At 46.1% G+C, this 27982-nt stretch overlaps 1 protein-coding gene across 3 annotated transcripts in view; it reads left to right on the top strand.

Moving 5' to 3' along the window:
- Window positions 1-27982, top strand: part of LOC144784709 (ATP-dependent translocase ABCB1-like) — a 916046-nt gene that overhangs the window by 229415 nt on the left and 658649 nt on the right. The gene's annotated exons all lie outside the window — the stretch shown is intronic.

Raw genomic sequence — 27982 nt, 5'->3', positions numbered from 1 at the left:
AGTAGCGCTCATTTCGTTTTTTCTTATTCTTCCACCAGACAGTAATTCCTGATACTAGTTTATCCTACAGACAATGCAGTCATATCATTGGCTTGAAGGACTAAAAAATATATGCTACTAAGACTACTAGTAAGCCCTTATTGCAAAATCCCCAGATTTGGCCCATTACGATCAGCTATTCTGGGTTTGATCCATCAGATTATTTCTCATAGATCTCCTAATTCTAAGTATTTCAATGAGGCCAGTAATTCCTGTTATCAGACCCAAAAGGATTAAAATTATTTCAAAAATGGGAGCTTAATGCCACTTATTTAATCAGTCTAAGAAGTATGATGAAAAATGGTGGATCGTGTTAATATCACACACCTACCCTAAATTATCAGATGGAAATTTGTTGCAGGAGGAAACCTGTGGATATGACCAGCAGAAACAATGGGACATATCTTCACATATGCATTTTGGAGTACATGCAGTAGTACTCACAAAATGTACATTTGTGTACATTTACCGGCCTTTATGAATTGACCCCAAAACATTGAAATGGAAATAAAATGGGAATACTCCGAATATATTTATGTTGAATTAGTATCAATAGAAAGTACTGTGCAATTATTTAATTTGTTCTAATACTTCCCCCAATTTGTGCTGAACTAAATTTCGAACAGCAAATATGATCCCTTTTATTCATGTGATTTATCAATTATAATTAGTGTTTGTTTGTAGGATTGCAATTAATACATTCTATTGTTTAATAGTTTAACTCTCTTATGTTTGAAGTTTGAGCTTTAAAATTATGTTATAAATATTAAATATTCAAGCATTTTACAAAGATTAAATTTTTATTAGAAATGTTAAGAACTTCATTGAGGATAAGGGAAAGGGTCAAGGATAATAATGGCTTCTATAGGCCTTCACCTCCACTATTCCAATGCTTGTCTTTTGTTTCTCCCTTTGCAATTTATAACATTCTAACCTCAGTGGTTGGAATGGTCGAATAGCCCCATAGCCCTTCAACCTTGTGCTGTAACAGCTGTTAAAGACCCTCTTCCTTGTTATAGGTTAACTTAGGTTTGGGAGAGATAAGCAGCGATCCATCAAGGGGGAACGAAAAAGGGAAGGACCCTAAAACCTTGATTACCCATGTTAATTTCCATTAGAAACTTCTCTTGTAGCTGCAGAAAAATCTACTGTGTGAAATTATACAACAGTTAGCTAAAAGTTAGAATTTTTCTCAGAAAGCTCCCTTTTTGTTATTTTTCATGCTGTACAAGGTTCCGTCTCAGAACGACAATATTAAAAACGTATATGTATCTCGACTGTTGATTTACAGATATGCGTTGTGAAGCCACTTTAAAGGGGACTGACCAATTCTGATTGGTTGGCCATAACATGAGCAATATGTTGTGGCAGCCATTACAAGACTCATTGTCACCGTGCCATGAAAATTAATTTAAAAAAAATAATATGGGGGGGGGGGCACAGTGAGCACAGCCTGACAATAAGAGGCATGCAAGAGGATTCCTAAGCATTGCCTCCCTTGATTTGCCAGTCAAAATATGGACAACATGTTGCGGCAGCCAGTACAGGGTTTGGGGACGAGTCCCAATTGAAACACATGTATTTAAAGCCTGTTTTTGAGGATCATGAAAATGAATTTCATATCAATTATTTGTTGGTGGTACCATACTAATTTTAGCATTTGTGGTAAATTTTCCCTTTGAAAATGCTGTTTTTATTGCAAGGCAAGAGGCTATCATTATGCATTAACATCTCAAAATGCCACTCCTGCAGCGGCTTCAAGGAATCACACTACTTCACTAATACAGCAATCTAGGATTAGAACTCCCATAAATAATCCCCACACAGAATGTTCATCCTCTTTTGACCGATAGGTTTATTTATTTATGAGGATAATATCTGTTGTGTGAAAGTTTAAACTTCGAGTAGCGACTAAAAGCAGAGCTATTAAGACCAGATTTGTGGTATGGTGATGAAATAATTCTGTATCAGGAGGCAAAGGAAGAGTTGTTATGGTGGTTGGTGAATCTGAAGGCATGAAATGGGTAAGCTATTTTTGGTTCAATGCTGGCTTTGTAATAGAGACATAAGCCAGTCTGAAAGAATGAAACACACGAGTAGGAAACCAGGAGACTGCTGGTTTATGGACTGGCATGGAAAGAAAACAGCACGTAAATTGTTTGCTGTTGACATCAGGATTGAAGTTTCAAGAATGTTTTCAATGGGAAATGTGGTGCTCATGAGAACGGGCAATAGATCTGCAGTGATATATATATATATATATATATATATATATATATATATATATATATATATATATATATATATATATATATATATATATATATATATATATATATATAAATATATATATATAAACTAGACAGAAGCAGATCCCAATGTTTATCAGATTTGGCGAAGGAACTGTGATTTATTTGTTTGGAGCACAAGATCAATCTGAGGGCGGTGTATTTTACTGGACAACCAAATGTTACTATGGATTGGAATTCGAGAAATATTTGCGGTATGGTGATATTATGTGCAAAATAATCCTTGTTAGAAACACATTTTGTTACAAACTCAAATGCAACTTAGAAAAAATTATACCTTTGTCAACATTAGCAGGAGTGTGGTAACATAATTAGAAACATAAAACACATTTAGAAGAAAGAAAATTGCTGATGCCGTTCCAATAGTAGCCATCAGAAGTATGCCCATACTGGAGAGAGTCAAATTTAAGGCCTTCTGATTCGCCCACAAGTCCTTTTGGGGGAAAGGCGCGCCCATTAATCAATCCATTGCTGTCCCATACTGCCGTCACAGAAGCCTTCCGCTCAGCTAACCTCTTGCTCACTGTAGTCCCAAAAATGAAGAGAGCAAGAAGTGGTGGCCGCTCTTTCTCCTATAACGCTGCCAAGATTTGGAATGCACTCCCTACCCAACTACTTCAGGAGTCTAACCATTTACCTTTCCAAAAACTCTTTAAAACCTGTTTTTTCCAAGTCAACAGCCAGTAAAGTTTCCTCCTCTATTCGCTGCTGCAGATAGCGCTGGGATGCCTTAAGGTAGCTATGCGCTCTATACGTGTTCATTCATTCATGAAAACTCTTTCCAGAGCATCTATTGCCATGCACATATGCTTCACTTCACCATCCATGTACTGCACTGGGAGGCATTCTTTAGGCAGGTCAATGACCCCCCTAATAGCCAAAGTCTAATGGGAATTACAGTTTTTCTAACAATTAGTGAAATGGATTGAATCGAATGCACCAATGTCTGAATAGGGATGCCCCAAATCCACTCTTTATATTTTTTTATCAGTGTTCCTGACATGTTCTATGGTAGACACCTAAGGCTACCTATAACCAGATCTAGAAAGGAAATGGAGGGGTGAAAAGTGAATTGCACAGTTTAATACATAACTCATAATTCTGTTTGAGAAAAAGTCACACGTTTTTAAACATTAGCTACGCAGGTCATTTCACTCAAAGGCTAGTAGTCAAGTCAAGTCAAGTCAAAAAAGCTTTATTTCGATAAAAACTTATCATAAAAGCTTCACAGTAAAAACACACAATTTCATTTTTTTAAAAGAGAAAGGAAAATACAGAGATTTGATTACATTTTGCCTTTAAAATCATAATTTTCAGATAAAAGAAGCCTATCATAAATAATTAGTTAAAAGAGAATTAAACATTTCCTTTAAGCCTTTTGCTTCTAATGAACCAGGCCCATGATAAGAATTTGGAAAGGGCACAGACATACAGTGGTCGAGAGTCCGACATTAAAATGCGTAGTGCCTCAATGTGATGCCTAGTCCCTAACAAACGGCACACTCGCTTAAGCCATCTTCTTCTTGGTTGGGCTTACCCCTGGCACTCAAACAGAAAATGTGCCACTGACTCTTGTCTAGATACACAAGTGGGGCAAAACTCTGTAGTCTGTGCTGGCGGTTTCCACCGAGATGTAAAAGCATGCAGAGGAAGAGTCCCAGTCCTGAATTTAAAATAAAGGGGCCTATCAAATTGTCTCTCAATGATATCTAAGTAGAGTTCCCGAATTGGCAAGTCCTTGAATTTCAAAAAGTCCTCCGTAAGTCTGCCCAATGTACGGTTAGTGCTCCGTTGAGTCAAAATCCAATTCCAGTACAGACTCTTGAGTGTTGCCCTTGGGGGAGAAGACCTATTTGCCCAGGCTCCACTTAGACCCAAGTTACACAGGAGGGCTTTCATATCTCTCAACCATTTTATTCTGTGCCACTCCAGTAATGACATTACTTCAGAGAGCCCTTTAGCATATTTGGCAAGCTCCGGGACTCGCCACAGCCGGGCCCATAAAAGTAAGGGCCGGAACTTTGCCAAATCTCCAATAGGGCGGCAACCTAAATCAAGCATTAATGGAACCATAGGAGTACCCTGGGGAAGTGACATAATGGCCCTACACAACTTCCTCTCAGATCTTGACAATTCGCTGGTGTTACATGAGATCCATAGCTCTGCCCCATAAAGAGCAGAGCTAACTCCCCTTGCTGGGTAGATTTCAATAACGGGGGCTATAGGTCTAATAGCACAGGAGCGCTGCTCCTTCAGGAGAGTCCCTGTTACCCTCTTGTGGGCTAGCAGCATTTTGTCTAAGTGAGGAGCCCACTGCATATTATGCGACAAACGGATGCCTAGGTAATCAAATACATCCACCCTCCCCAAGGGTACAGCATTCAACTTTGGGGGACGCACAGATTTTTTAGGGGGATTCATCACAAGATATTTCGTTTTATCGGTATTGATTACCAGGCCCCGTTCTGTACAGAAAGACTGGAAATTATTGAGAAGTTTTTGGAGACCCATTGGGGATTTAGATAACAAGAGCGTATTGTCCGCAAAGAGAAGGGTGGGGATACGCTCCCCCACCAGGGATGGTTCATCTGAGGGATCTTTCAACAGACGCTCAACCACACCATTGATATACAAAGAAAAAAGGGTGGGAGCTAAAACACATCCCTGGCGAACCCCTCTCTCTACCGGAATACTGCTGGTTTTCTCTCCCTCTCTACCCCATCTTATCTGTGCAAATCTATTCTCATGAAGCCTTACAAGTAGCAATAAGATGTAATGTGGAATCCCCATGTCAGTAAGGACTCTCCAGAGAGTCTCCCTAGGTACAAGGTCAAAGGCAGTCTTTAAATCGATAAAAGCGAAATAAAGACTGGCTTTGCCTATGACCACCACCTTCCAGTATACTAACATCAATCTGAAGGCTTATTCTATTGTGCCGGTGCCTGCTCTAAATCCTGCCTGGTAGTCGGAAAGGATGTTGTTTTCACTGATCCATTGTAATATTCTAACCAACAGCACCTTGCCGACTACCTTTTGGGTTATGTCCAACAAGCTTATGGGTCTATTATTCGACGGGTCGTCCCTAGCCCCTTTTTTAAAAATAGGGACGACTTCCGCCCCTTTCCAGGATGTGGGAATCGGTGCACCCCTACAGATGGCAATGAGCAGGCAGTGAATAAATTTCCCCCATTTCGGGATATCTGAACGAAGCAGGTCCCCGGGAATACCATCTGGTCCGGCCGCCTTTTGGGGCATAATGGTACTAATGGCATACTCTACTTCTTTTATTGAGAACTCGGCATCTGCTAGATCTACCCCCCAGTCCTTTTGAGACATGATAGTACCAATAGCATACTCTTCTCTTTTTGTTGGAAAGTCGGGGTTTATTAGAGCCACCTCCCAGCCCTGTTCATCCTTGGGTGTATCTATGGTGTTATTTCCGGATTGGCGAGCATACAATTTGGAAAAGTGGTTAACCCACACTTGGCTAGTGAAGTTACATGTTATGAGGTCACTATCTGGTCTGTTTCTGGCTCTGATTGTATCCCAGAAACGCCTTGAATCTTTCCCAGAGCTTGCCTCTTTTAAAGTACGCCAGTACTCTTCTTCCCACTCCTTTTTTGCACTTGCCAATATTTGCTTGTGCCGTTTCCTAGCTCCCTGTATCGGGGCTTGTGATTTGCCTTTAATAGCCTCATTCAAAAGAGATTGTGCATGCCTGCATGCGGATGTGTACCAATCATGCTTGCCCCTAGGATTCCGGGTTGCCATATTCCTGCCCACAAGCACCGTTTTCAAAAATACGTCCCCTATAGACCTAAGTGTGTCCTCAAAAATAGATGTGACCTTCCAGTTGTTGACAGGGCCGGATCGATAGTGTCCAACTCCATTTGTGAAGCCATAAGCATTTCATTAATAATATTAAGTTTAGCTTCATCAGATGAGATTTTATTCCACTTCAGACGTCTCCCACAAGAGGAAACAGAGATTTTGTGAGCTTGCTTAGGGGACATGTCAACTGTTTTGCTAGGCCAAGGATTTTTAAGAGACAAAGAAAGCGAATTATGATCACTTTCTACAGTAGGTAAAACTACCATATCCTGCACTAATCCCCAAAGTGTAAAGTCTAGCAGAATGTAATCGATCCTTGAGGTATGGTTAGGTCTGTTAAATGTGGCAGCACCCATGGGATCTGAAATTGTACGACCATTTGTGGCTCTCAGGCCAAACTCCAACGTTAAAGCATTTAATTGAATCGCACTTTGGGACCATCTTTTGATCGGGGGAATAGTTAGGGCTGGAATACCCCTTCTAGTGTCATCCTCACCCAGGTCAAGAATGTCATCTGTTGAGAGTGGCTCATAGGTGCAGTTAAAGTCTCCCGCAACTAAGACTTGGGCACCAACAATGTTTTCTCTGAGCTCTGCTTCAAGAGTGGTAACTATCGGAGACATAGACCCATGTTTAGTGCCTCTGACATATATATTAAACAGATCGAGGGTTAACCCCCTACGGGGACCTCTCAAGGAGATTCCTAGAATATCTGGGCTATTAATCTGCTTAGGTATTATACGGCAGTTAAGGGAGATACTTACCCAGATGAGAAGGCCCCCCGAAGGGCGGCCCTTCCCATTTCTGGTATGTACTGCAGGCACAAAATATGTGACATAGCCAACACGATGGAGTGGTTCTAAGCTCCAAGTCTCCTGGAACAAACAAATCTTATGCGCCTCCACCAAAGCCTTCCACTCTGGTGAGCCCAATTTCCTGTGGATACCTGCTAGGTTCCAACTAAGAATCATTAATTAACCCTTAGGATCATGACCATCACTATTTTGAGGACCCAGACATTCAATTGGAGGCATGAGTACAGTAGAAGGCGTGGACTGAGCAGTACTAGACCCTGGTACAGAAATAGGGTGGGGGCATAAAGCTGAGACCTGTGAGATTTCAGTATTCCGCCTAATTTGATCTACTGTTGTCAGTTGATTTATTTGGTCTGACAATTTAGTTTCCCCTTTCTGTTTTTTAGAATTCCTTGTGCTAGCCATCCTGCCCCCGCTATCTTTTGTTGCAATTGGTATGTAGATTCCTGTCATTGTGAATCCTTCCTCATCTGATCTCGTGTCAGATAGCGGGATGCTAGTTTCCTCAGGTGCAAGTCAGTCCACCTCGTCCAGTGCACAGAACCTGTTCCAGTGCACGTACTGGGATAGAAAAGGATCATAGTCTGGGGTGCCTTGCCAGGGCGTTTGCCATTGGTGAAATCTATGCTGGGGTGCTAGCTGGTGAGCCCTACTCATAGGTATCCTATTTCTCTGCATTTGTCTTTGGGGTATGATCGGGTAGAAATATGAGAGATGTAGAGGGTGGATTTGTGTATTAGTTCCACTGGGGGGTGCATTACATATATAATTCACTGCGGCCGTGTCTCTGAAATTGATAGTTAAAATGTCCCCTTCTATTGTTTTTATACCTTTCCCTATCCATTCCCCTCTTCTAACCGTGAGTATTTCCCCAAAGATATTTGGAGGTAGGGGTCTTTTTAACTTTAGCCATTGCATACATTTATTTTTTAGTTCAAGTTGTGTTTCCTTTTTTCCCTCTTTCAGGGGTGGCACTCCTGTCAGTACAACCACAAAGGGCAAAGCTTCCGGCGGAAGATTAATTGTCTGGAAGCGAGCCAATCTTACTTTTTCCGCTTGATTTTTTTAATGGGGGAGTATTTGTGCTTAAACTTTCTTTAGGTTTTTGGCCCGTTTTATCGTTTGAGACTAAGAGATTTCCATTTCCTTGCTTCGATTGGACCTGTGGGGTGGTACTGGGTGCACTGGGATTCAGGGATACAGGGGCTTTCTTCACAGTCGGGATATTATTTTGCGTGACTTCCTTTGGTCTATTTGCTGTGGATTGGTTAACTGGTGCTACCTTGTCTTTTAGTGTATTGTTAGGGGTTCCCCCTTTTGACCCCTCTTTAGTTAATGTACCATCGTTTCCCACTTGCCTGGTGGAGCCCATTCCTTTGTTTTTTTTGTTTTTTTTAAAAACCTTTATTGGTGCAATCAAATCAATACAGGCGCAGGCCTACAACCACATGGGCCGGCCGCAAACTCAGGAGATAGAAACAGGAGCAGAGCGAATGTTTACGGTGCAAGGATTAATCACATTGTAGTCATAATACGTGGCTGTAGCACAACGAAGCACAAGGATAAGAGAGGTTTCATTTTTATAATGTTGAAAAAGAAACGGAGGCGGTATCATCAGAGGCATCACACTACACAATATACAAAAAGAGACGGGAGGGGCGTATCCCTCCAAGCAATCAGGAATCGATGGTGAGCAATAAAGCCGAAAAGACACTACGCCCGCCGAAGGCAGGCCAGGAGTAAAGGTCAAACAATGGCAAGCGAATTAGCGAAAACATCATAAGGAAAAACCACCCGTCCCAGACAAGACAATAGAGGCAAGCGCAGATGCCTGACAGAAAAGGGATGAAAGAGGGAGATATAGCCAACCCCACTAAGAAAGAAGAGAGAAAGGGACCATAGAACAAAACAAACTAAAATAACAAAGCCCCCCCAAAACCCGCCACCCTACATCACCGTAATGGCTATGGCCTACCCCACTAACAGCGTGCCTGTCGCCCCAGAATTACCCCCAAGGAAGGAAATACAGAGAAGAAAAAGAGGAAAACAATAAAGAATATTCTGAGGAGAAGGGCCGGCGAGTCAGATGCCCGGTCCCTCCCACCCCCGCACACTAAAATCGTATAAACAGAAGCCATAGAAAAGTACAAATATCGGCAAGCACCTAAAACGCAATCAATTACAGTTCCACAAGACATGTCCGTGAATCACCAGTAACCAGCTAGAAGCCCCTCCAGGTTCCATACGAGGTCACCCCTGGCCACTTCTGTTATTAGTAGAAATGTTAAACAGCCCTGTAGTCGGAAGACAACTCGGTACAAAAGAGTCAATCGTCCCAAGCGAACCAGGTAGCGTCGCCGCCCAACATCGTCCCAGCCACCGACAAACAACTGACGATGCATGGCGGAGGCCAGAATGCAACAATACACAGACCACCAACAGTTCCAAGTCCAAAAACAGGTCCGCCAAGCACGGAAAGGAAAGCACGGGATGCGGGAAGCATCGCAGCACAGCCCGGGCCCCATACGCCATGGATCGTTGGAGCCTCTCCACTTGCTGCTCAGAAAAAGGCCCCGATGAGACAACCACCTGCGGAACAGGTGTGACGACAACTAGCTCAGGAACCACTTCCATTCTCGCCCCCAAGACTGTAGACTCAGCCGGGGAACATGGCACCGCGGCAGAAGGAGACTCATCGGCACCGACTCGGAGGCAAACCACTACGCCACAAAATGGCGGGTCAGCAATGGCGGCGATTCTGTCCTCTAAGTCCCGGGATCTCCGGAGCAGAGCAGTCCGCAGGGTTATCAGTGCAGCCAGTATGTGGCTACGCGGAAGCGTTTCCCCATGTAGCCGAATTCCGGGGGTCTCCAGTTCAGCGGTTTTTCCGTCCCCGGGAGGGGTGCATTCCAAGACGCCATCCGCCAGTGCAGCCATTTCGTTCTCCGTCACTTCCTCTCCACCTCCGAGTCCAGTCCGACCACCAGAATCAACATGTCTCCCGGCTGGACTTCAACAGTCGGCGCTTGGCGCAGAAAGGAGAGTCAACGAAAGGCCAGGTGCGCTCCCCGCAGCTCGCCGGGAGCCAGCTGCCGGTTCCCGGACGGGATTATTAACATGGCCGGGCGTCTCACCCAGGGGGAACCGGGCGAGACGGCCTCTCTCCGGCTCGGCGATATCTCGGGGTCACGGGGCAACCCACTATTGGGAGTGGGTTGGCACCAACTCTTCCGGCTCGTGACTCTCAGGCTCCCACTGACCGGCTTCTCATCCAAACCAGGGCCGCCAACACTACGAACACTGCCGGGCGGCCTCTGCAATCGAGGCCTCGGCGTCAGCGCCCAGAAGGCCGGCAAGCAGACGGGGACAGTTCTTCGGATCTACTGCACGGTGGAGCCCCAGAAATAGCTGGTAAGTGATCGCTTCTCTTCAACAACTTAGATCGACAAGCCTCGCTTAGGATTATCATCAGGATAGACGTGCGGGGAGGAAGAGCCCCCGGAGCCAAGCGTTCATGCGACTGTTCCGATCGCCATCTTGGCTCCTCCTCCATCCCTTTGTTATTTATTAGGGATGTTAGTCTGTCGATTTTTTACATAAGCGGTTTGATGTGGGCAATGATCGTATCTTCAAGGTCGGCCTTGAGATCGGCTACCATATTTGCCACCCAGCAAGGTATTGCTGATGTAGAATTGGTAATTGGAGCCACTAGGTTATGGTTTAGTGTGTTATTTTGCCCTTAGCTTCACTAGCTCTTTTTGACTCTGTATTGCTTGAGTTCGCCTTCTCTCTACCCCACGTGGTGCTTAAATTGGGCTGAGTATTTTCTATATCCCCTGTTGTCTCAATGGGGGCCTGAGCACACGGGAGCTCAGCGAAAGAGGAGGTAACACCAAGACTTAAGTCTAAATCGTCTGTCGCATCTATAGTGACTACTAAAGGATCGTCTACTACATCTTGTGGGTCTTGAGAGATTATCATCGGTGGTAAAGACATCCTCCTTTCTGTATTCGCTATTGCGGTAGATACTGCCCCTATGGTCTGTTTCAACATTATGTCTATCGCTATGAGTGTGGGAACTGGTTGAGGGGTGTCCACCTTCTGTTTGGTATTGGATCTTAGGGTGGGCATCCTGGTGGTTTTAGTTACCTTCCTCATGCTGCTCAGGTCTAAAAAGTTTATAGTTGACGCTTGATAATTTTCTATTCTTCAATTACACTGGAGATAAACCACTCAATATCAATAGGGGGGACTCGGGGCACCAGATATTTGTGAAGTTATATAAGTACCTTCAACGGTGCAGGAGGGGAGTAAGGGAAGTGGCCCAGCCCAGCCTCCTCTTGCCTCGGAGGGCCGTAGAGGGCCCGCCCTTTGCCCGGGCTTCGCCCGGCGTCCCGCGAGATGGGGCTGACGCTAATTTTAAGCGCCTCCTGGCGCGGTTTCAGCCGTCGCAGCCCGCATGGGCCGATGGGTAATGTAGTTTCCTGCCCCGCTCTCCACTCGGCGGCTACACTTGACAAGCGAGCGGCGGGAGGCAGGCAGGGCACTCTGACGGCTGATTGCTGGTCCGCTTCAAAGGTAAGTCCCCAGCACAGTTTTTGCAGGCTTCGTGGTGGTCAAACTACTCTGAAGGTTGCAGAAAAATCCCCCCCCTCGTATGGGGCTGACGCTGATTTTAAGCGCCTTTTGGCGCGGTTTCAGCCGTCGCAGCCCGCATGGGCCGATGGGTAATGCAGTTTCCTGCCCCGCTCTCCACTCGGCGGCTACACTTGACAAGCGAGCGGCGGGAGGCAGGCAGGGCACTCTGACGGCTGATTGCTGGTCCGCTTCAAAGGTAAGTCCCCAGCACAGTTTTTGCAGGCTTCGTGGCGGTCAAACTACTCTGAAGGTTGCAGAAAGATCAAAGGCTAGTAGAATTTGTGCATTTTGCCAAGAAAATATCATGAATGACGCAAATAATACAAAAACTGGATTATTTTATGTGAGTATTATTACTTGGAAGCACTTCAATGAAACCGCTATAATTTCACAACTTAATGCAGAGATCTGACATTGCACACTTGATGGCCTCCAAGTAGTCATATGTGAAGTTTCTTGCTTTCTGTCATCTCTGGCTTTGTCACATTAGTTTGCATTTTGGGATTTGTAAAAACAATAAGGGGCCTATTACAGACAGACCTACCTCTGGTTGGCCGTCCTGACTGCCTCATTATGATGCGACCTCACATAGGGCCAGATGTAGGTAATCTCAATTTACCTATTCATAAATACCGAATTGGACCGATTCGGAATTTAAGAATAGGTAAATGGGATGTAGATAAATATTCTGTAAAAATTACCGAATCTGTATGATTCGGAATACCGATTCGGTAAAAGGGGGAAAACATTGAAGGGTGGCAGGGTGTCACTTTGACACCCTGTTGCACCCCTCAATTGTGTATGGGTGCACATGTTGCATACATACATGCCCTAAGGGCATGTATGTCTGCAACATGGCACTGAAGCAATTTGCATTACCATGCTTTTTGGGGTGTTTTCATTATTTACCACCAACTTGTAGTTGGTGGTAAATAACGAATCCTAACATGGGATAAGCACTCATTTAAGTGCTCCCTACATTAGGAATTCGGTAATTTACCGAATCGGTATTTAAGAAATCAGTAACTTACTGATTCCTTAAATTACTGATTCGGTAAATTACCGAATCCTTAATTTCTGCCCCTACACCACGAAAGCCTATTACCGGTCTGTAACGGCCGAAATTCGTTAATTTCGTCCGTTACTGACCGGTAATGGCCTTCCTACATCTGGCCCATGCTGTGGGCACCTATGGACATTTCCATATTGAAGCAATGTCACAGCCGTAAACTGGCTGTAGCACATGCTCCCATAGGGAAATGTGAGGTGAGGTTAATCACTGCACCCCCTTGGCTGTTACCTCAAGGTGCCTGCCATGGGGTGCAGGGATTAACAGAGGGCACCATAGGCTCGCCTTGGCCACCAACTGGAGGCCATAAAGGAAAAGGGGCCCTACTAGGTGCCCCCAAACACGCTTCCTAACAGGGTTTTCATGTCGGAAAGGCCGGCATGGAAACCCTCCTGGAAACCGTGCATCGTGTTCCGAACGGCATAGTATTCCGAACGGCATAGAGCCAGCCGTCCATTTGGATTACGGGCCTGTTCCGACTGGCCAATGAGCTCCTTGAGCCTGTAGGAAGCCAGCCGGAATGATCTGGCAGTTTCAATTAAGACTGGCTGAATCAAAATCAGCCGGCCACAGTTGAAACCGACAATGTCGGTTTTAATGCATCCAACCTGAAGTTGGAGGCTTTATGACCAACATCATATTAGGCCCCTAAATGTGTTACTGTTCTTTTACATGATCCTGCTATCCATTCTTCCTTCAGACTGGGAGCAGGAAGTTGCATAGGAACATGAAATGCATAACCCTTCCCTATGGAAGCCAATGGCCCACTTATTTATATCTTGCAAAAAATTGATTTTGCAGTGGACAAATTATTCTTTTTTTATTATGGAAAAGCGGTAGACCGAAAAACAGATTCTGATATATACCTTAGGCACATTACCTTGTGATTGCTCACCTTATGAACACCCCAGACCCCAGACTAGATTCGGAAAAGTTTCTCAGCATTGATCCAGCGTGCCAGTATGTGGTGTTGTGTGGCTATACATTGACTCTGTCCTACCCTGGAAGTGATGCCAGAGCCACATATATGCACCGATCCTGCATGCTGCTGTTAGATTCTTTCTTTCCATGCATTTGGACTAGGATCTGCAACTTGTTAGCAAAAAAGTATTTGTTTTTTGACAAATTTTCTTCAAAGTTTTTTCTCAAATGGTGTTCCAGGAAACATGTGCTCCCTGAAGACTACAGGCTTTGAACCTTGTGAGGACTGTCAAAAGCAGATGGCTGAGACAGAAGCTCACCCTGTATGTCTCTGGTGCCTACGGTGCTCATATGACTACAAGCTTTGCCGGGGAAGCACCTGGGTTAAACCCACGATGATCCAAAAGAATGAAGCCATGCTCTACACTGCCAAACACCATCAAAAGGCATGTTATTGCTGTTCCCAATTGAAGTCAAGGACGCAGACCTATTTCCGTTCTCAGTGCCGTTGTGGAAAAAGAATGTTATCTAATTTCAAGTAGACAGATAAATCCAAGTGTAAAACAAAACGCAAGAAGTCTGTTGGACCTGGCCCTTTTTGGCAGGTTCACCCCTAAACTTTTTGCTTTTTCCTAGCCTGTTTTTGTGACCTGGTTATGGTGATTTTAGGCCTCTGCGCACTTTTTCACTGTGGTACAGTGTAAAGTGCGTGAGCTCTCTGTGTATGTGTGGTGAATGACCTGCCCTCCCATAGGAATGAATGGGGAATATGTATGCCCATGGTAGTTCCTGGTATGTGGGGAGTGCAGGGTCGAGTTTGGTATGTGCGAACTCGTGAGATTGAATGCTGTGCAATGGTATACGCGGCATGATTGTGTCTAGTGTAGAAGTGCCACTTTTAGAAGTTGGCATAATTGTGTAATTTGTATCTGGCGTGTGATTGGCTGAGGCTGGCTGGTGAGCCTGGCTCCAAGAGTCTGGGAGGGTCTGCCCCGGTGGTGAATGGAGTGTTTAGCATGTTGATGTGAGGGGGGGAGTGAGCCTGGCCCTGCTTGTGGATTGACCGTCTGGTTTGAGGGTCCTGAGTGAGGCTGGGTTTTCCCCACACAATGCTGGCTCCACCCCCTGGGGTGCCTCTGATGTCCCTAGCCTGGCCAGTGAAAGGAATTCCCTATAACCAGTTCTAGCTGGTTCTCACACTGCCTGCACCCTGCTAGACAAAGGAATTCTCTGTATAAAAAGGGGCTGTGTCCCCTTCCAAAATGTTCTTGTTTCTGACTTGAACCCGCCAGGGGCGGGCTCTGCCCAGCCCCTGGATGCCTGGAGGACTTCTGAGGGATCCCTCTGCCTTGCCTGGACTGATAGGGGGACTTTGCTTTGCCCTGGATACCTGATGGACTTAGAGGCTGATGGATCTTCCTTACTGGGAGCTGTGTTGCTCCATCTTTATCCTGCCAGGCCTGCTGGGACCCCTTTGCTATGAGAGTCCTTGCCTTGGGGGCTTGATGGACTCTGCCCCCCCCCCCTTAGCGCCTGGGAGCGCTTTATCTTGCCATTTAGCGCTGGGAGCGCTTTATTTGCTTTGCAGGTGCCCACACTGCTTATGGTTGTGATATTATTTTGTCCCCTGGCAGGTGCCCACCCTGCCAGTGACTAGGCCGCTATTTTTATATTTTAACTCGAGGGAGCCCACTCCTCGGTTAATTCAGCCCCAGCCTACGAGTGCCTGAAACGGGCCGCCGCGCTGCCCGCGACGACCCGGAAGTGGTTGTCCGGCCGGCCAATTGCGGTGCGGCCTTGCCGAAAGTCCTGCCCCGCTGCCGCCGCCGGCCGGAGGAAGAGAAGTGTGGGCTGTTGCGGGGCTCCCGTGTGCTGAGGGAGCCCCGGGAAAAGAAGTGGAGGTGTGGCCGGTGACGGGGCTCCCGTGTGTGGAGGGAGCCCCAAGAGAGGAAGAGTCATGGCTGCAGGCGCCGGCAGGGCTCCGGTGTCATAGAGAGCCCCGCCAGCATCGCACCGAGGGAGGATGTCCTGGCCGCCGGGAGACGCAACGCGAGGAGAAGCATCCGCCCCAGGAGTCCCGGTGAGTGCTGCTCTGGTTCTCCAGTGAAAGGGGCATTTGGCCATTTCGAGCCCGGAGAGGCTCAGGGGCAGTGTTGGCATCTTGTTCAGTAGAGCCTACGAGAAGGCTCCGGGGGGCCATTTTAGTTAGAGGGGGCGTCGGGGCACATTGCCGGTGCCCGCCCCCTCCTGCCTGCGAGATATTTGTTGGAGCCCAGAGAGGCTCAAGGGCATTGTTTGTTGTGAGACCTGCAAGGCTCCCACGACGGGCCATTTTTGTGTTTAGAGCCACGGAGGCTCTAGGGGGCACATTGTTATTTAGAGCCCAGTGAAGCTTTGAGGGCATTGTTTATTCAGAGCCCAGAGAGGCTCCCCACCCACACAGTGGATTTGGCCAGAGCCTGCGAGGCTCCAGCGTTGGCCCATCACTGTCCTCAGCTGCCCAGCAATTTGTGGGCTGCTGCCACGTTTAGGACCCTGACTATTGGGACACAGGGCATCCTAGCCCCAACAAGGCCAGTTTGCCTAGGGACTGCCACAAGTGGTGGCTTATGTGAGTTTTGCGCAATGTGATGTGGTGCTAGGAAATGTAATGCATTTAATATGATTACGCACCTTGATCTTACACCTCTGAATGTTTTTAGGCATCATGTGTTTTTGCGCTATTGAGTTATGATCTGGCACCTCTGAATGTTTTTATGCATCATGTGTCTTCCTTGATTTTACACCTTTGAATGTGTTGGTTTATGCATCATGTGTTTTTCCTTCCCCGCACCTCTGAATGTGTTTTTGATACATCATGTGCCTCATTATTACACCGCTGAATGTGTTTTTATACATCATGTGTTTACCTTTTTCCCTACACCTCTGAATGTTGTGATGCATCATGTGTAATGTGTTCTTGCTGATACCCCTAAATGGATTTTATTCTTAGGTGGTTGTTCTTTCCAGTACAGGTGGACCTAGTGAGGTCCGGGTTCCCTGCGTGACATTCTCCTAAGGTGGTTAGGGTTGCATAGGTGGTACTTACCTGTTACCAGTAGTTACTGGTTGTGTGCTATTCTTGCTAGTTTGTGCTACACTGATTTTAAATCATTTTATTCTAATTTCTGACAGTATTTCTATTTCTAAAAGTGTTGATTCTGACAGTGGCCCATGTGGCCCTGTCTTGTAAATAATCCCTTGTGAATATTGCCTGTGCCAGTTGGCACAATGTACATGTGTGATTTCTATCTGATGTGATTTTGACAATACAGAAGTTATTTTTATATAACCTTGTGTGGAGTTCCTTTTGTGGTGTGCCTAGGATGTTGTTGCTGTTGTGTGCTGACGCAAATGCTTTACACATTGCCTCCGAGTTTAGCCTTACTGCTCGTGCCAAGCTACCAAGGGGGTGAGCAGGGGTTATCTTGGCGAGTGACTCCCTTGCCCTGACTAGAATGGTGGTTTCTGCCTGGCTTTGGCGTCAGCCTTAGCCTACCAGAAATAGCCAGTTCCAACAAAGTCGAAGCAGGATTCTCCCTCTTCTGGTCACTCTCAACCAGAGAAGGTGCAGGGATATCAAGGTGCCTCAACACCCAGCCATGGTCTTACTGAGGAACTGATCCTATAGCTTCTCCCAAAGCAACCTGGATTTCCAGGTTTATAGGCAACATGAATAGGATGAAACTGGAGAACGGTATGATGCATCCTATGACAAGGACAAACTTTATATTGAATTTTAGGAGGACAGCGTGCTAGACACCTAACTGGACACTAGGTTGAATTCCTGCCTAGTATTCTTACAGAGGAATCATTCTGTGTTTCAGAGATTATCCAAAGTGTTATTCCTGGAGCTCCCGCCCGTTGAGGTAAAGATCAGTGCCATTGCAGGGAGAATATTGACATCTCTCCCACTGAGTGGTTTAACACCAACGCATCGCTTTAGCTGCACCCCGCATCTTCTTCTACATTGATTCAAGCCCAGATTGAGCTTCTGTTGAGGTAGCGCATGAGTTATAGTTACATGAGATAACTCTATCTATAACTGCTGAATTCCTGTGGCTTTGTGTGTTTAAATTCTGAACCTAACTATTACGCGTCTGCAAACTTTGTTATTTTCAGTGAGTTTCTTCAGTTTTTTTATGGTATTTCCTAGCTACAAAATCCCTGTAAGCTTTGTTTTTTCAGTAAAATGAGAGACACAAGCTTCTGTTAAATACTCATAACCACTACCCTAATGAGTAGAGAGAGACTTTTCATCTTTTGTATGCTCACTGGCCCTGCACCAGTGAGTAGAAAGACCGTGGATTTGTTAGACTCACAGTCCCTACACTTGTAAATTCATAGACACATTCTTTTTTTTGTTAGATTCTCACAGCCTTTACAGTAGTGAGTAGAGAGAATGAATGTCTTTTACATGCTCACTGGCCCTGTACTAGTAAGTAGAGAGACCGTGCATTTGCTATATGCTCACATCCTCTATACTACTGATTTGATAAACATGTGCTTTTGTTAAATGTGTACAGCCGCTGCAGTGCTTTTGTTTGGATACTAACATTACTTGCACTAGCGAGCAGAGAAACTGTGTTTTTTTGGATGCTCATAGCCATTGCACTAGTGAGCAGAGACCCCATGTTTTTGTTGGATGCTGACAACCCTTGCTGTAGTGATGGATGCTCTGCCTGCAGTGTCGACTTGTGCTCAACTTCACATTCAGAGAAGTTTTAATTCTGAAAGTCAGTGTCAGCTGTCATTAAGATTATGGGAAGGCTGGATTCCCCATTCATTTGAAGAACAATGTAAATTATTGTTTTAGTTTTACATGTTCCAAAATGGGCTATATGCACAGTGGTGAGCACACAGGATGGTGAGATGTTTCAATACTTATGGGATGGGTGAGAGAGGTGCAGAAAGGGGCAAGAAGGGTGCAGAAAGAGGCAAGAGGGGTGCAGAAAGAGGCAAGAGGGGTGCAGAAAGAGGCAAGAGGGGTGCAGAAAGAGACAAGAGGGGTTCAGAAAGAGGCAAAAGTAGTGCTGAAAGGGGCAAGGGTAGTGCTGAAAGAAGCAAATGAAAAGTCATAAGAGATGAGAGTTGCAGAAAGTAACAAGAGAGGTACAAAAAAAGGCAGGTGAGGTGCAGAAAGAGGCAGGTGAGGTGTAGATGAGGCAAGAGAGGTGCAGAAAGGGGCGAGAGAGGTGCAGAAAGGGGCGAGAGAGGTTATATTATGTTAGATTATATTTATAGAGCGCCAAATCACCAAAGGTTCCTAAGCGCTAGCAACTTAGATCAAGAAGTCAGGGATCCTATGTTCCAGCTATGCTCAGCACACGATAGGATGGAATTATCCAAATGCCTCACTGAACAAAATGGTCTTGAGTTTCCTTCTAAACAGGAGTAGGGTGGCTTCCCTACTTAAACTATCTGGTAGCTTGTTCCAGATCTGGGAAATCACCACTGAGAAAGCCTGCCCCCCCCAGGTAGCTCTATTAAAGCGTGGGCAGGACAGCAAGTAAGACTCAGATGACTGGAGGCAATGTCCGGGCCCATATGGCTTCAAACGGTCTTTGATGTAGTTGGGTGCCACTCCATACTGTGTTTTATGTGCAATGCACAGACCCTTGAACCAGACCCTCTACTTGATGGGGAACCAGTGTAGCTGCTGTAGCAGGGAGGTGACATGTGCTCTTCTTGGCAATTTAAAAATGTTATGTTATGTTAGAAACATTTATAAGGCGCACAGCTGCTCATGAGTGTCCCAGCGCGAAAAAAACAGTTAGAAAGAAACCGAATGGAACTGGGGGATAATTGTTATTAGGCAAATAGCAGAGTTTTTAGTCTTTTCTTAAACATGGAAGGGTCGTTGATAATGCGTAGTTCTAGGGGGAGAGAATCCATGCTTCAGCTGCTTCAAAGGATAGCTCCCTCCCTCCAATCCTTGTTCGCCGAAAGTGAGGGATCAAGGCTAAGCCTGTGAGGCAGAACGCAGTTGTCTTCATGGAGTGTAGAAAATAAACCTCTTCCCTAAATAAAGGGGCCCTCGGCCATAGAGAGCTGAATGGGCCATCGTGAGGGCCTTACATTTCACTCTTTGGGCCACTGGTAATCAGTGCAAATCCCGCAGATTGTGTTTAATGCTGGACCAGCCAGGGATACCTATCAGGGCACGAGCCGCAGTGTTTTGGATGACCTGGAGTTTCTTAAGCTGGTATCCTGGTAGGCCTATATAAAGTGCATTTGCATAGTCAAGGCGTCTAAGAATCAAGGCGCGCATGACCATCTCCCTAGCAGGCCTGGATAATAAAGGAAGAAACTTCTCGAGACTTCAATGTGTCAAAGCATTGGCCGTCTAATTTTTTAACTTGTGTGGAGAACCTGGTGTTTTCCTCGAACCAGACACCCAGGTTCTTCACTGCCTGTCCTGAGGTGCTGGGGAGAGGATATTCTGGCGGCCAAAGTGCTTCCCTGAAATGTGGGGGAAAAGATCTGAATAAGAGGATTTCGGACTTGTCTTCATTGCACTTTAACTGGGTGGCTGCGAGCCATTTGAAGACGGCTGACAGACAGTTTTTAGCTTTCATTGGGAAGTATCTGAGTCCTTCCAAGAGAACAGGAGCTGGGTGTCGTCTGGATATGCGATGATTTTTGCTCCCAGCTCCTCTGCCAGATAGACCAAAGGGGTGACAAACACATTAAAAAGGAGAGGACTCATGGTAGAGCTCTGAGGAACTCCGGTGGTCACCTTTTGTGGGTTTGATGAAAAAGGAGGTAGCCACACTTGCTGTGATCTGTCAGCCACAAATGACTTAATCCAGTCCCATGCAGGCCAATGACACCAATGTTAGCAAGTCACGCTAATAGCAGTGGGTGAGGCACCATGTCAAAGGCAGCAGAGAGGTCCAATAAAATCAGAGCCGCTCTCCCGCCCTTGTCCAAGCATTCTCTGATGGCTTCTTCTATTTCCACAAGCGCGGTTTCCATGCTATAAGTAGCTCTGAACCCTGACTGAGCGGGATGTAATGATCCTGAAAGCTCAACAAATTTGGCCAGCTGCCTAAAGACTGCCTTTTCACATACCTTGGCAACAGCAGGAAGGAGGGCAATAGGGCGGTAATTGGTGGGGTTAGCCGGGTCAAGAGAAGGTTTTTTAAGCAGAGGGAGGAGTGTGGCCTGCTTCCATTCGAACTGAACTGTGGCAGATTTAAGGGATAAGCTAATAAATGAATTAACTTCCGGATTAACAGCTTCTTCTACAGCCGCCAACAGGCAGGTTTGGTATGGGTCTGTGGGCAAGCCAGACTTCAAAGATTTCAGAATGGTCAGCGAGTCTTGGTGAGCAACAGCAGAAAACTCGGACAGAGAGAAGGGTTTATTAGAAACATCATGACTAGAGCTGGCCATTTTCGGCAGGATAGATGGATCCTGATAATGGTCAAAACTGGCTTGTATTCTCTGGATTTTATCGATAAAGAAACTAGAAAGTTTCTCGCACCAGATGACTGAAGAAGGTAATGAAATCTCCACTTCCCTTGGGGTCACAAAACTTTGCACAATGGAGAAAATGTCCTTGGCGTTATTGCGAGACTCTGCTATGTGTTCTGCATAGTGTTGGCTTTTGCCCATGTTAATAGAGGCATAGTAGCCTTTCTGGGCCTTTCTCAGTGTAATCTTCGCAAAGGGGCAGTAGGCCACTCTCCAGATCCATTCTAATTTATTTCAATATTTTTTTTGCTCTTTAAGCTCCTTTGAAAACCAGGGTTTTGATTGAGAGATTCTAGCTCGCTTTACAGCACCAGACGGAGCTAGCTGTTCCGCTGCCTTTGAAATCCAACTCTCAAAATTTTTCATCGCTCACCCAACCTGGTAGAAGGGGGCAGATGGGAATCTGTTAGCATTGAGCAGAAGGCTGAAGGATCAGTTTTGTGAATGGGCTTCCCCTGGACCTGTTTGCTCAAGGCATAAGGCACTTGAGAGGTCCAAGAGAAATTGATCTAGAAGTGATCGGACCAGGTTACTTGGAGGGGTTCAGAAGTGCAAATGGGAAAATTAGAGCAGATCACATCTAATGTATGCCCTCACTGATGTGTAGGGGCATTAATCCATTGAGTGAGTTGAGCGATGTTCAAAGAGTCATAAAGCTCCTTGGTGTCCCTCCCCTCTTAACAGTCGATATGAATATTAAAATCTCCAAGAAGAAGAAACTTGGAGAATTGCAATGTTAGAGGAACAACAATGTTGTCAAGAGCTTTTAGGAAATCTCCGGGGGGGCGGGGGGGTCAGCCTTGCTACATCATTTAGAATCACCTGAAGTTTCCCTAGAAGTTTATCAGGAAGCCCTTTGTAAACTGTGTTGCTGTAGTCCAGGCGTGACAAGATTAGTGCCGCCATGACGGTACGCATGGTGGAAAATGACAACAGGGTCCCGAGATACCGGAGTTGCCGCATTAGGTCGATGCAGCTTCCCACTATGGCAGACACCTGACTGTTTAGGGTTAACTTAGTGTCCAGTTTAATACCCAAGCTCTTCACGGCTGGCACCAGTGTTAGAGTTGTTCCAGAATAGACTGGACCAAGGCGAGGCCCCTGTATAAGAGCAAGCACCTCTGTCTTATCAGGGTTTACCTTAAGTGAATTTGAGGTCATCCAGTTTCTAGTGAACCAGAGAATATTCTGAACATTGAGCTGTGCCTGGGGCGAATTATCAACTGGCACAAATAACTGGGTTTCATCGGCGTAGTTAAACACCTGACAATCCAATTTTGCCAAAGCTTCTTCCAGCGGCTCAAGGTAGATACTGAATAGCAGGCGAGATAACACAAAGCCCTGCGGAACTCCCCTTGCAGGACGCCCTGCCTGGATGTGCATTCTCCTAATTGGACCTTTTGAGACCGATCATCCAGGAAAGAGGTAATCCATGGACGAACTGTTCCAGTGACTCCCTGAGGTGCAGAAAGGGGCAAGAGAGGAGCAGAAAGGGGTGAGAGAGGTGCAGAAAGGAGAGAGAGAGGCACAGAAAGAGGCAAGAGGGGTGCAGAAAGAGGCAAGAGGGGTGCAGGAAGAGGCAAGAAGGGTGCAGAATGAAGCAACAGAGATGCAGAAAGAGGCAAAGAGGCAAGAGATGCAGAAAGAGACACAATAGGTGCAGAAAGAGGCAAAGGGATGCCAATAGACGCACAGGAGGCAAAGAAAGAGGCAAGAAAGGTGCGGAAAGAGGCAAGAGAGGTGCAGAAAGAAGCAAAATAGGTACAAAGAGAAACAATAGAGGTGCAGGAAGAGGCAAGAGAAGTACAGAAACAAGGAACAGAAATACAGAGGCAAGAGAAGTTCAGAAAGAAGCAACAGAAAAGCAGAAACAGGCAACAGAGGTGCAGAAAGAGGGAAAAGAAATACAGAAATATCCAAGAGAGATGCACAAAGATGAGAGATGCAGAAAGAGGGAAGACGAGTGCAGAAAGAGACAACAGGGATACAGAAAGAAGCAAGGAAGGTGCAGAAAGAGGCATTACAGGTACAGAAAGAGGCAAGAGAGGTACAGAAACAGGCAAGTGTGGTGCAGCAACAGGCAAGAGGGATACAGAAAGAGGCAAGAGAAGTGCATAAACAATAACCCTGGGCGAAGCACTATGCTACGCTTTCGTAGTTAGCAAAGTTTGCGCTACTTCGCACTAAGCGAATTGCATGTAGTACAGTGCAAACACGCGTAGCGGTCATTTTTTTGCTTGCTCGTTGTTCTCAGCGTCAAGTTGGTAACTGCGAGCGAGCGAATTGACATCCCGGCAAGACTTTTTCCTCATTCACGATCAGCAACATCAAGTTGCCGATCACGAGCGTGGAAGATAAACCTCCCGGCAAGATTTTCAATGCGGGGAGGTCAGGTTTCTCATTGCGAGTGGTCGCGTATGCTTGCGACCGCTCGTGATGAGAAACTACCAGTCTGCATTGAGAATGCTGCTGCTCGAGTAGAAATCTACTCAAGCAGCAGAAAATAACCGCTTGCACTGTGCAAGATGCTGTTTGCACTGATTACACAGTGCGGACAAGCATCCGGCACTGTTCAATCAGTGCGAACAGCATTTTGCACACTGCACTACGCAGTTCGCATAGCTCGAGTAGTGTGAAGTACACTTTGCGTAGCTACAAGTAGCGCTACTACGTGAACTAGCCCCAGGGTTAATAAACAAGCACCAGAAGTGCAAAGAGGCAACAGAAGTGCAAAATGAGGCAATAGAGGTGCACAAAAGAGAAGATAGATGCACAAAGAGACAAGATAGGAGCGGGAAGAGACAGAGGTGCCGAAAGAGGGAAGATAAGTGCAGAATAAGGCAACAGGGGTGCCGATAGAAGCAAGAGAGGTACAGGAAGAAGCAAGGGAGGTGCAGAAAGAGGCAAGAGAGGTGCAGAAAGAGGCACGAGAGGTGCAGAAAGAGGCAAGAGGGGTACAGAAGAAGGCACGAGAACTGTAGACGAAGGCAAGAGAGTTGTAGAGCCAGGCAAGAGAAGTGCAGAACGAGGCAAGAGAGGTTCAGAAAGAGACAAAAGAGTTCCAGAAAAAGACAAGAGAGGTGCAAATATTGTTATTTGAAGGGGATGGAAAGAGTAAGTGATGGAGCTGAAACTGAACCACCAAAGACAAGCAAACAGTAACACAACCAGGAATCAAAGAAAAGAAAAGTCCCTCAAATGAATACATAAAAACAGACGTATAATGTTAACGGTAAGTGAGCAGTGCTCTGTGGGAGGTAACCAAACACAAAAAGGAGGGAGAAAGAGGAAGGATTAACCACTAGTAAGAAAAAAAATTTGAAAGACAATCAAAGGGATGAAAAAGGCAATTGGTGGTCTGTAAGCCCACAGAGTGAATACAGCATATCTTGAAGAGACAGCACATGCACTGCCTAGGCCTGACCTAAAAAGAGGGAGGGGGCATGTGGCCCTCTCCCTAAGGCCAGTTTGTGCCCCAGGGAATGCCACCTCCCTGGGTCTTTGTCACTAAAATTTGGAGGAGGGGGGCATGCAGCCCCTCTTCATAGGCCTTTAAATGCCCCAGGGATCACTACCCCCCTGACTTGGCATGCTAACAGGTGGGGGGGCTGCATGGACCCCCTCCTGGTTTTGAGATTGCCCCGGACACCAGACTTTTAAAAAGGTGGAGGGAAACTGCACCACCACTCTTCTGGTCCACATTTAGCCCTGGGTCCCCCAACCTCCCAGGGGCAGGCCATGGGCACAATGAAGGAAAGGGGGCATTAATGGCCCTGGGGACAGTAACACCCCCAGGGTGACAACCCTCAAGCGATTGCAGTTTTCTTTTGCTTGGCTGAAACTTTGACAGGTCCCGCCAATGTGTAAGCACACTCTGCTCCCTGTCGGCAGGAACCGAAAAACAGCTCCTCTTGCTAAGAGCTGAGTTTTCATCTGTTTTCCTAACACTAAAGATCTCTTACCTGACCTATATTGCTTTTTATATGACCTAAAAAGGTTCCACTTTGTCATTAATTCACCAATATTATGCAGCACCTCAAAGTTTAAGACAAACAATATTTTTTTAACTTCGATGCTTTGGACACTTTGCCACTGCTAAACAGTGTCAAAGTGCAAGTGCTCCCTGTATAAAGTGTAATGGTAATTGGTTGTCCATGATTGGTATGTTTGCCTTACTAGTAAAGTCCCTAGTAAAGTGCACTATGTGTGCCAGGGCTGGTAATGTAAATGCTACTAGAGAGCCTGCAGGACTAATTGTGCCAACCACACAAGTAGCCTTAAAAAGGGAACTCAGGCCTGCCAATGCAGTGCCTACGCGCAGTTTGTTAAACTGCCATGTTGTTCTGACAAGTTCACCCACTTGCCAGACTTTACCCTTCCCTTTCTCTGCACATCAGACACCTCTATGGTAGGTCCAGGGTACCCCTTGGGCAGGGTGCAATGCATATGAAAGGTAGGACATGTACTAAGGTGTGTACCATGTCCTGACAGTGAAATAATCTATATTTCGATTTTCACTGTTGAAAGGCCCTCTTGCCCATAGAATAGAATGGGAAGGCTGTGTAATATGTTTTCCAGAATATCTTCCCAAAGGCTTAAGATGGAAAGGTGAAGTTTAGTATGCCTGAACTCACAATGTAATAACACATCTTTTTATGAAGGTGGTTTTTGCATTGTGTGTTTATAAGCCACTCTTTTAGAAGTGGCTGGGTTTTGGTGCTCTAACATTTCTGTGTGTCTCTGCCTGGTTGTGGATTGACTGTCTGTGTTTGAAAGCGAAAGGATCTGGGGAATATCTTGACCAAGGGGAGGAGGTGAGACAGCAACAGGCTGACCTGCATCTGCAGTGTGGGGGAGGAGTAGCCCCTAGAGGTGAAGAGGCCTGGGTTGCTGCTATAAAACAAGTGTCCCATCTCCTGCTGTGTGATTGAGAATACAGGCCCCCACTAATCAAAGGAAGAAGGTGTCACTGGCAGGGAGGCACCCAGAACTGGTTTTAACAGGGGTCAGTGCCCCCTGAACACAACAAGTTCTAAACCATTGAGGGGTATAGCTATGAGAGCTGAAGCCCCTGAACCTTGGAGAATGGCTCGATCAAGATTGAACAAGACTGGAGCTACTTTGTGGTCAAGAGGAACCTTTGACAAGGAAGAAACCACTGAAGTGACTGAAGAAAAGGACTGACCCTTGCTGTATGTTTTGGGGCTGGCCTGCAGTTTGCTGTTTTAACCAAGGAAAGGCGTAAGGGACTTTGCTGTGAGCTGTGTCCCCCTGCTTGAAAGGACTTTGCTGTGCTGTGTGCTGAAGTAACTTATCTCGGCCTGGACTGGGAACTGAAAGCAACCCTGGCAAATTTTGCCAGACCAGCCCCCGTGCGGTGCGTAGCGAGCGAGCGAGGCTGACCACCACTAAGGAAATTTGGGGGGTTCTCCCCCCAAGAAAATTTTGGAAAAAAACAGACCAAAATGGTGAATTTTGCAGCACATTTTTCATTACATATTCAATTGTATCAACTTTTAAAGCACAGTAAATAGTAGATAATGACCTTAAAGAGCATCAGGTTACCCACCCAGTCATATGTACCCAAAGACTTTCTTACAAAGAGCACCAAAAATAGACACAAGTAGTGAGGGAGATCCTAGAATTCAAACGGCATGAACTCACCCGACCGTTTAATCACCCCCACGCCCAAGAAGGTCGGTCATACATTTGCTGTGCACACAGATGTGCAATTGTTCACACAGCTTATGTTCCATTGCAGCTACAGTTGTGAAGCAGGGGCTGAGACAAAAGAAGGCAGTAGTGACAGGCATCACGGCTGTTGTGCTGCACGCACCAAATCAAAAATGTTAATCATGATGATTGTCACGGTCTCGACGGTGTGATTAAGGTCGCATGTCTGGCGGCCGAAACGCGTCATTTGGACAACTGATGCTGTGTTAAACATCTTTGAGCACTAAGTCTTGCCTATGGAGTCTGTTTCCTGGTGCTGCGCTGCTGTCCTGGATGGTCGCACTCCTGGGATTTTGGTGTGATATATAGCCCGTAATGAGGAAATTTTAATTCCCTAGATTATGCTAAGTACAGTCTAACTTACAAGTTACAACACGGCACGCCGTGAAAACCACACTATGTCATATTCCTGCAGACTTAGGTCGCCCTAAATATACAGAGGCTCAGGATTCTGGCTTATATAGCAATCCTGCAAGAAAATACGGGATGGATCAGTCGATCGTAAAGAGGAATAAACAAGTGTCTTCCCAGCTCAAAACTCATCCTTGCCAGGACATCCTGCAGCCACTCCTAGGATTCAACCGGCATGAACACACGCAACCGTCTAATCGCCCCCACGCCCAAGAAGGACGGTCATAAATTTGCTGTGCTGTGCACACAGAAGTGCATACAGCTTATATTCCATTGCAGGCTTTGCAGCTACAGTTGCAAAGCAGGGGTAGAGACGACAGCAGGCAGTAGTGACAGGCGTCACAGCCGTTGCGCTGCGTGCACCAAATCAAACATTTTAATCATCATGATTAACATTTTTGATTTATTGCCTGCAGCCGCCCCGCGATGATGTCAGGAGCAACTCAAGCCGCCTGACCTCGCTCCGCACTGCTCACAAATATCCACTGCGCAGATTAGAACTGAGGCTGGCCTATACCTGGCTTTTGCTTTGTTTTAATACCGGGCCGGCCCACCCGCCGAGTACCCAATGCCCATGATGATTCCATTTATTGCAGGCTGAACAAACTCACCTCTGTGGGCGGCAGACAGGGAGGCTATAAATAATTAACTTATGGCCCTGGCAACAGTCACGATGCCTCTCTCTTTCTCAGTTGGAG

The sequence above is a fragment of the Lissotriton helveticus genome, chromosome 10, assembly GCF_964261635.1.
Source record: "Lissotriton helveticus chromosome 10, aLisHel1.1, whole genome shotgun sequence".
Lineage (NCBI taxonomy): Eukaryota > Metazoa > Chordata > Amphibia > Caudata > Salamandridae > Lissotriton > Lissotriton helveticus.
The sequence above is the reverse complement of the archived record's forward strand: the minus strand, read 5'-3'. Positions and strand labels throughout refer to the sequence as shown.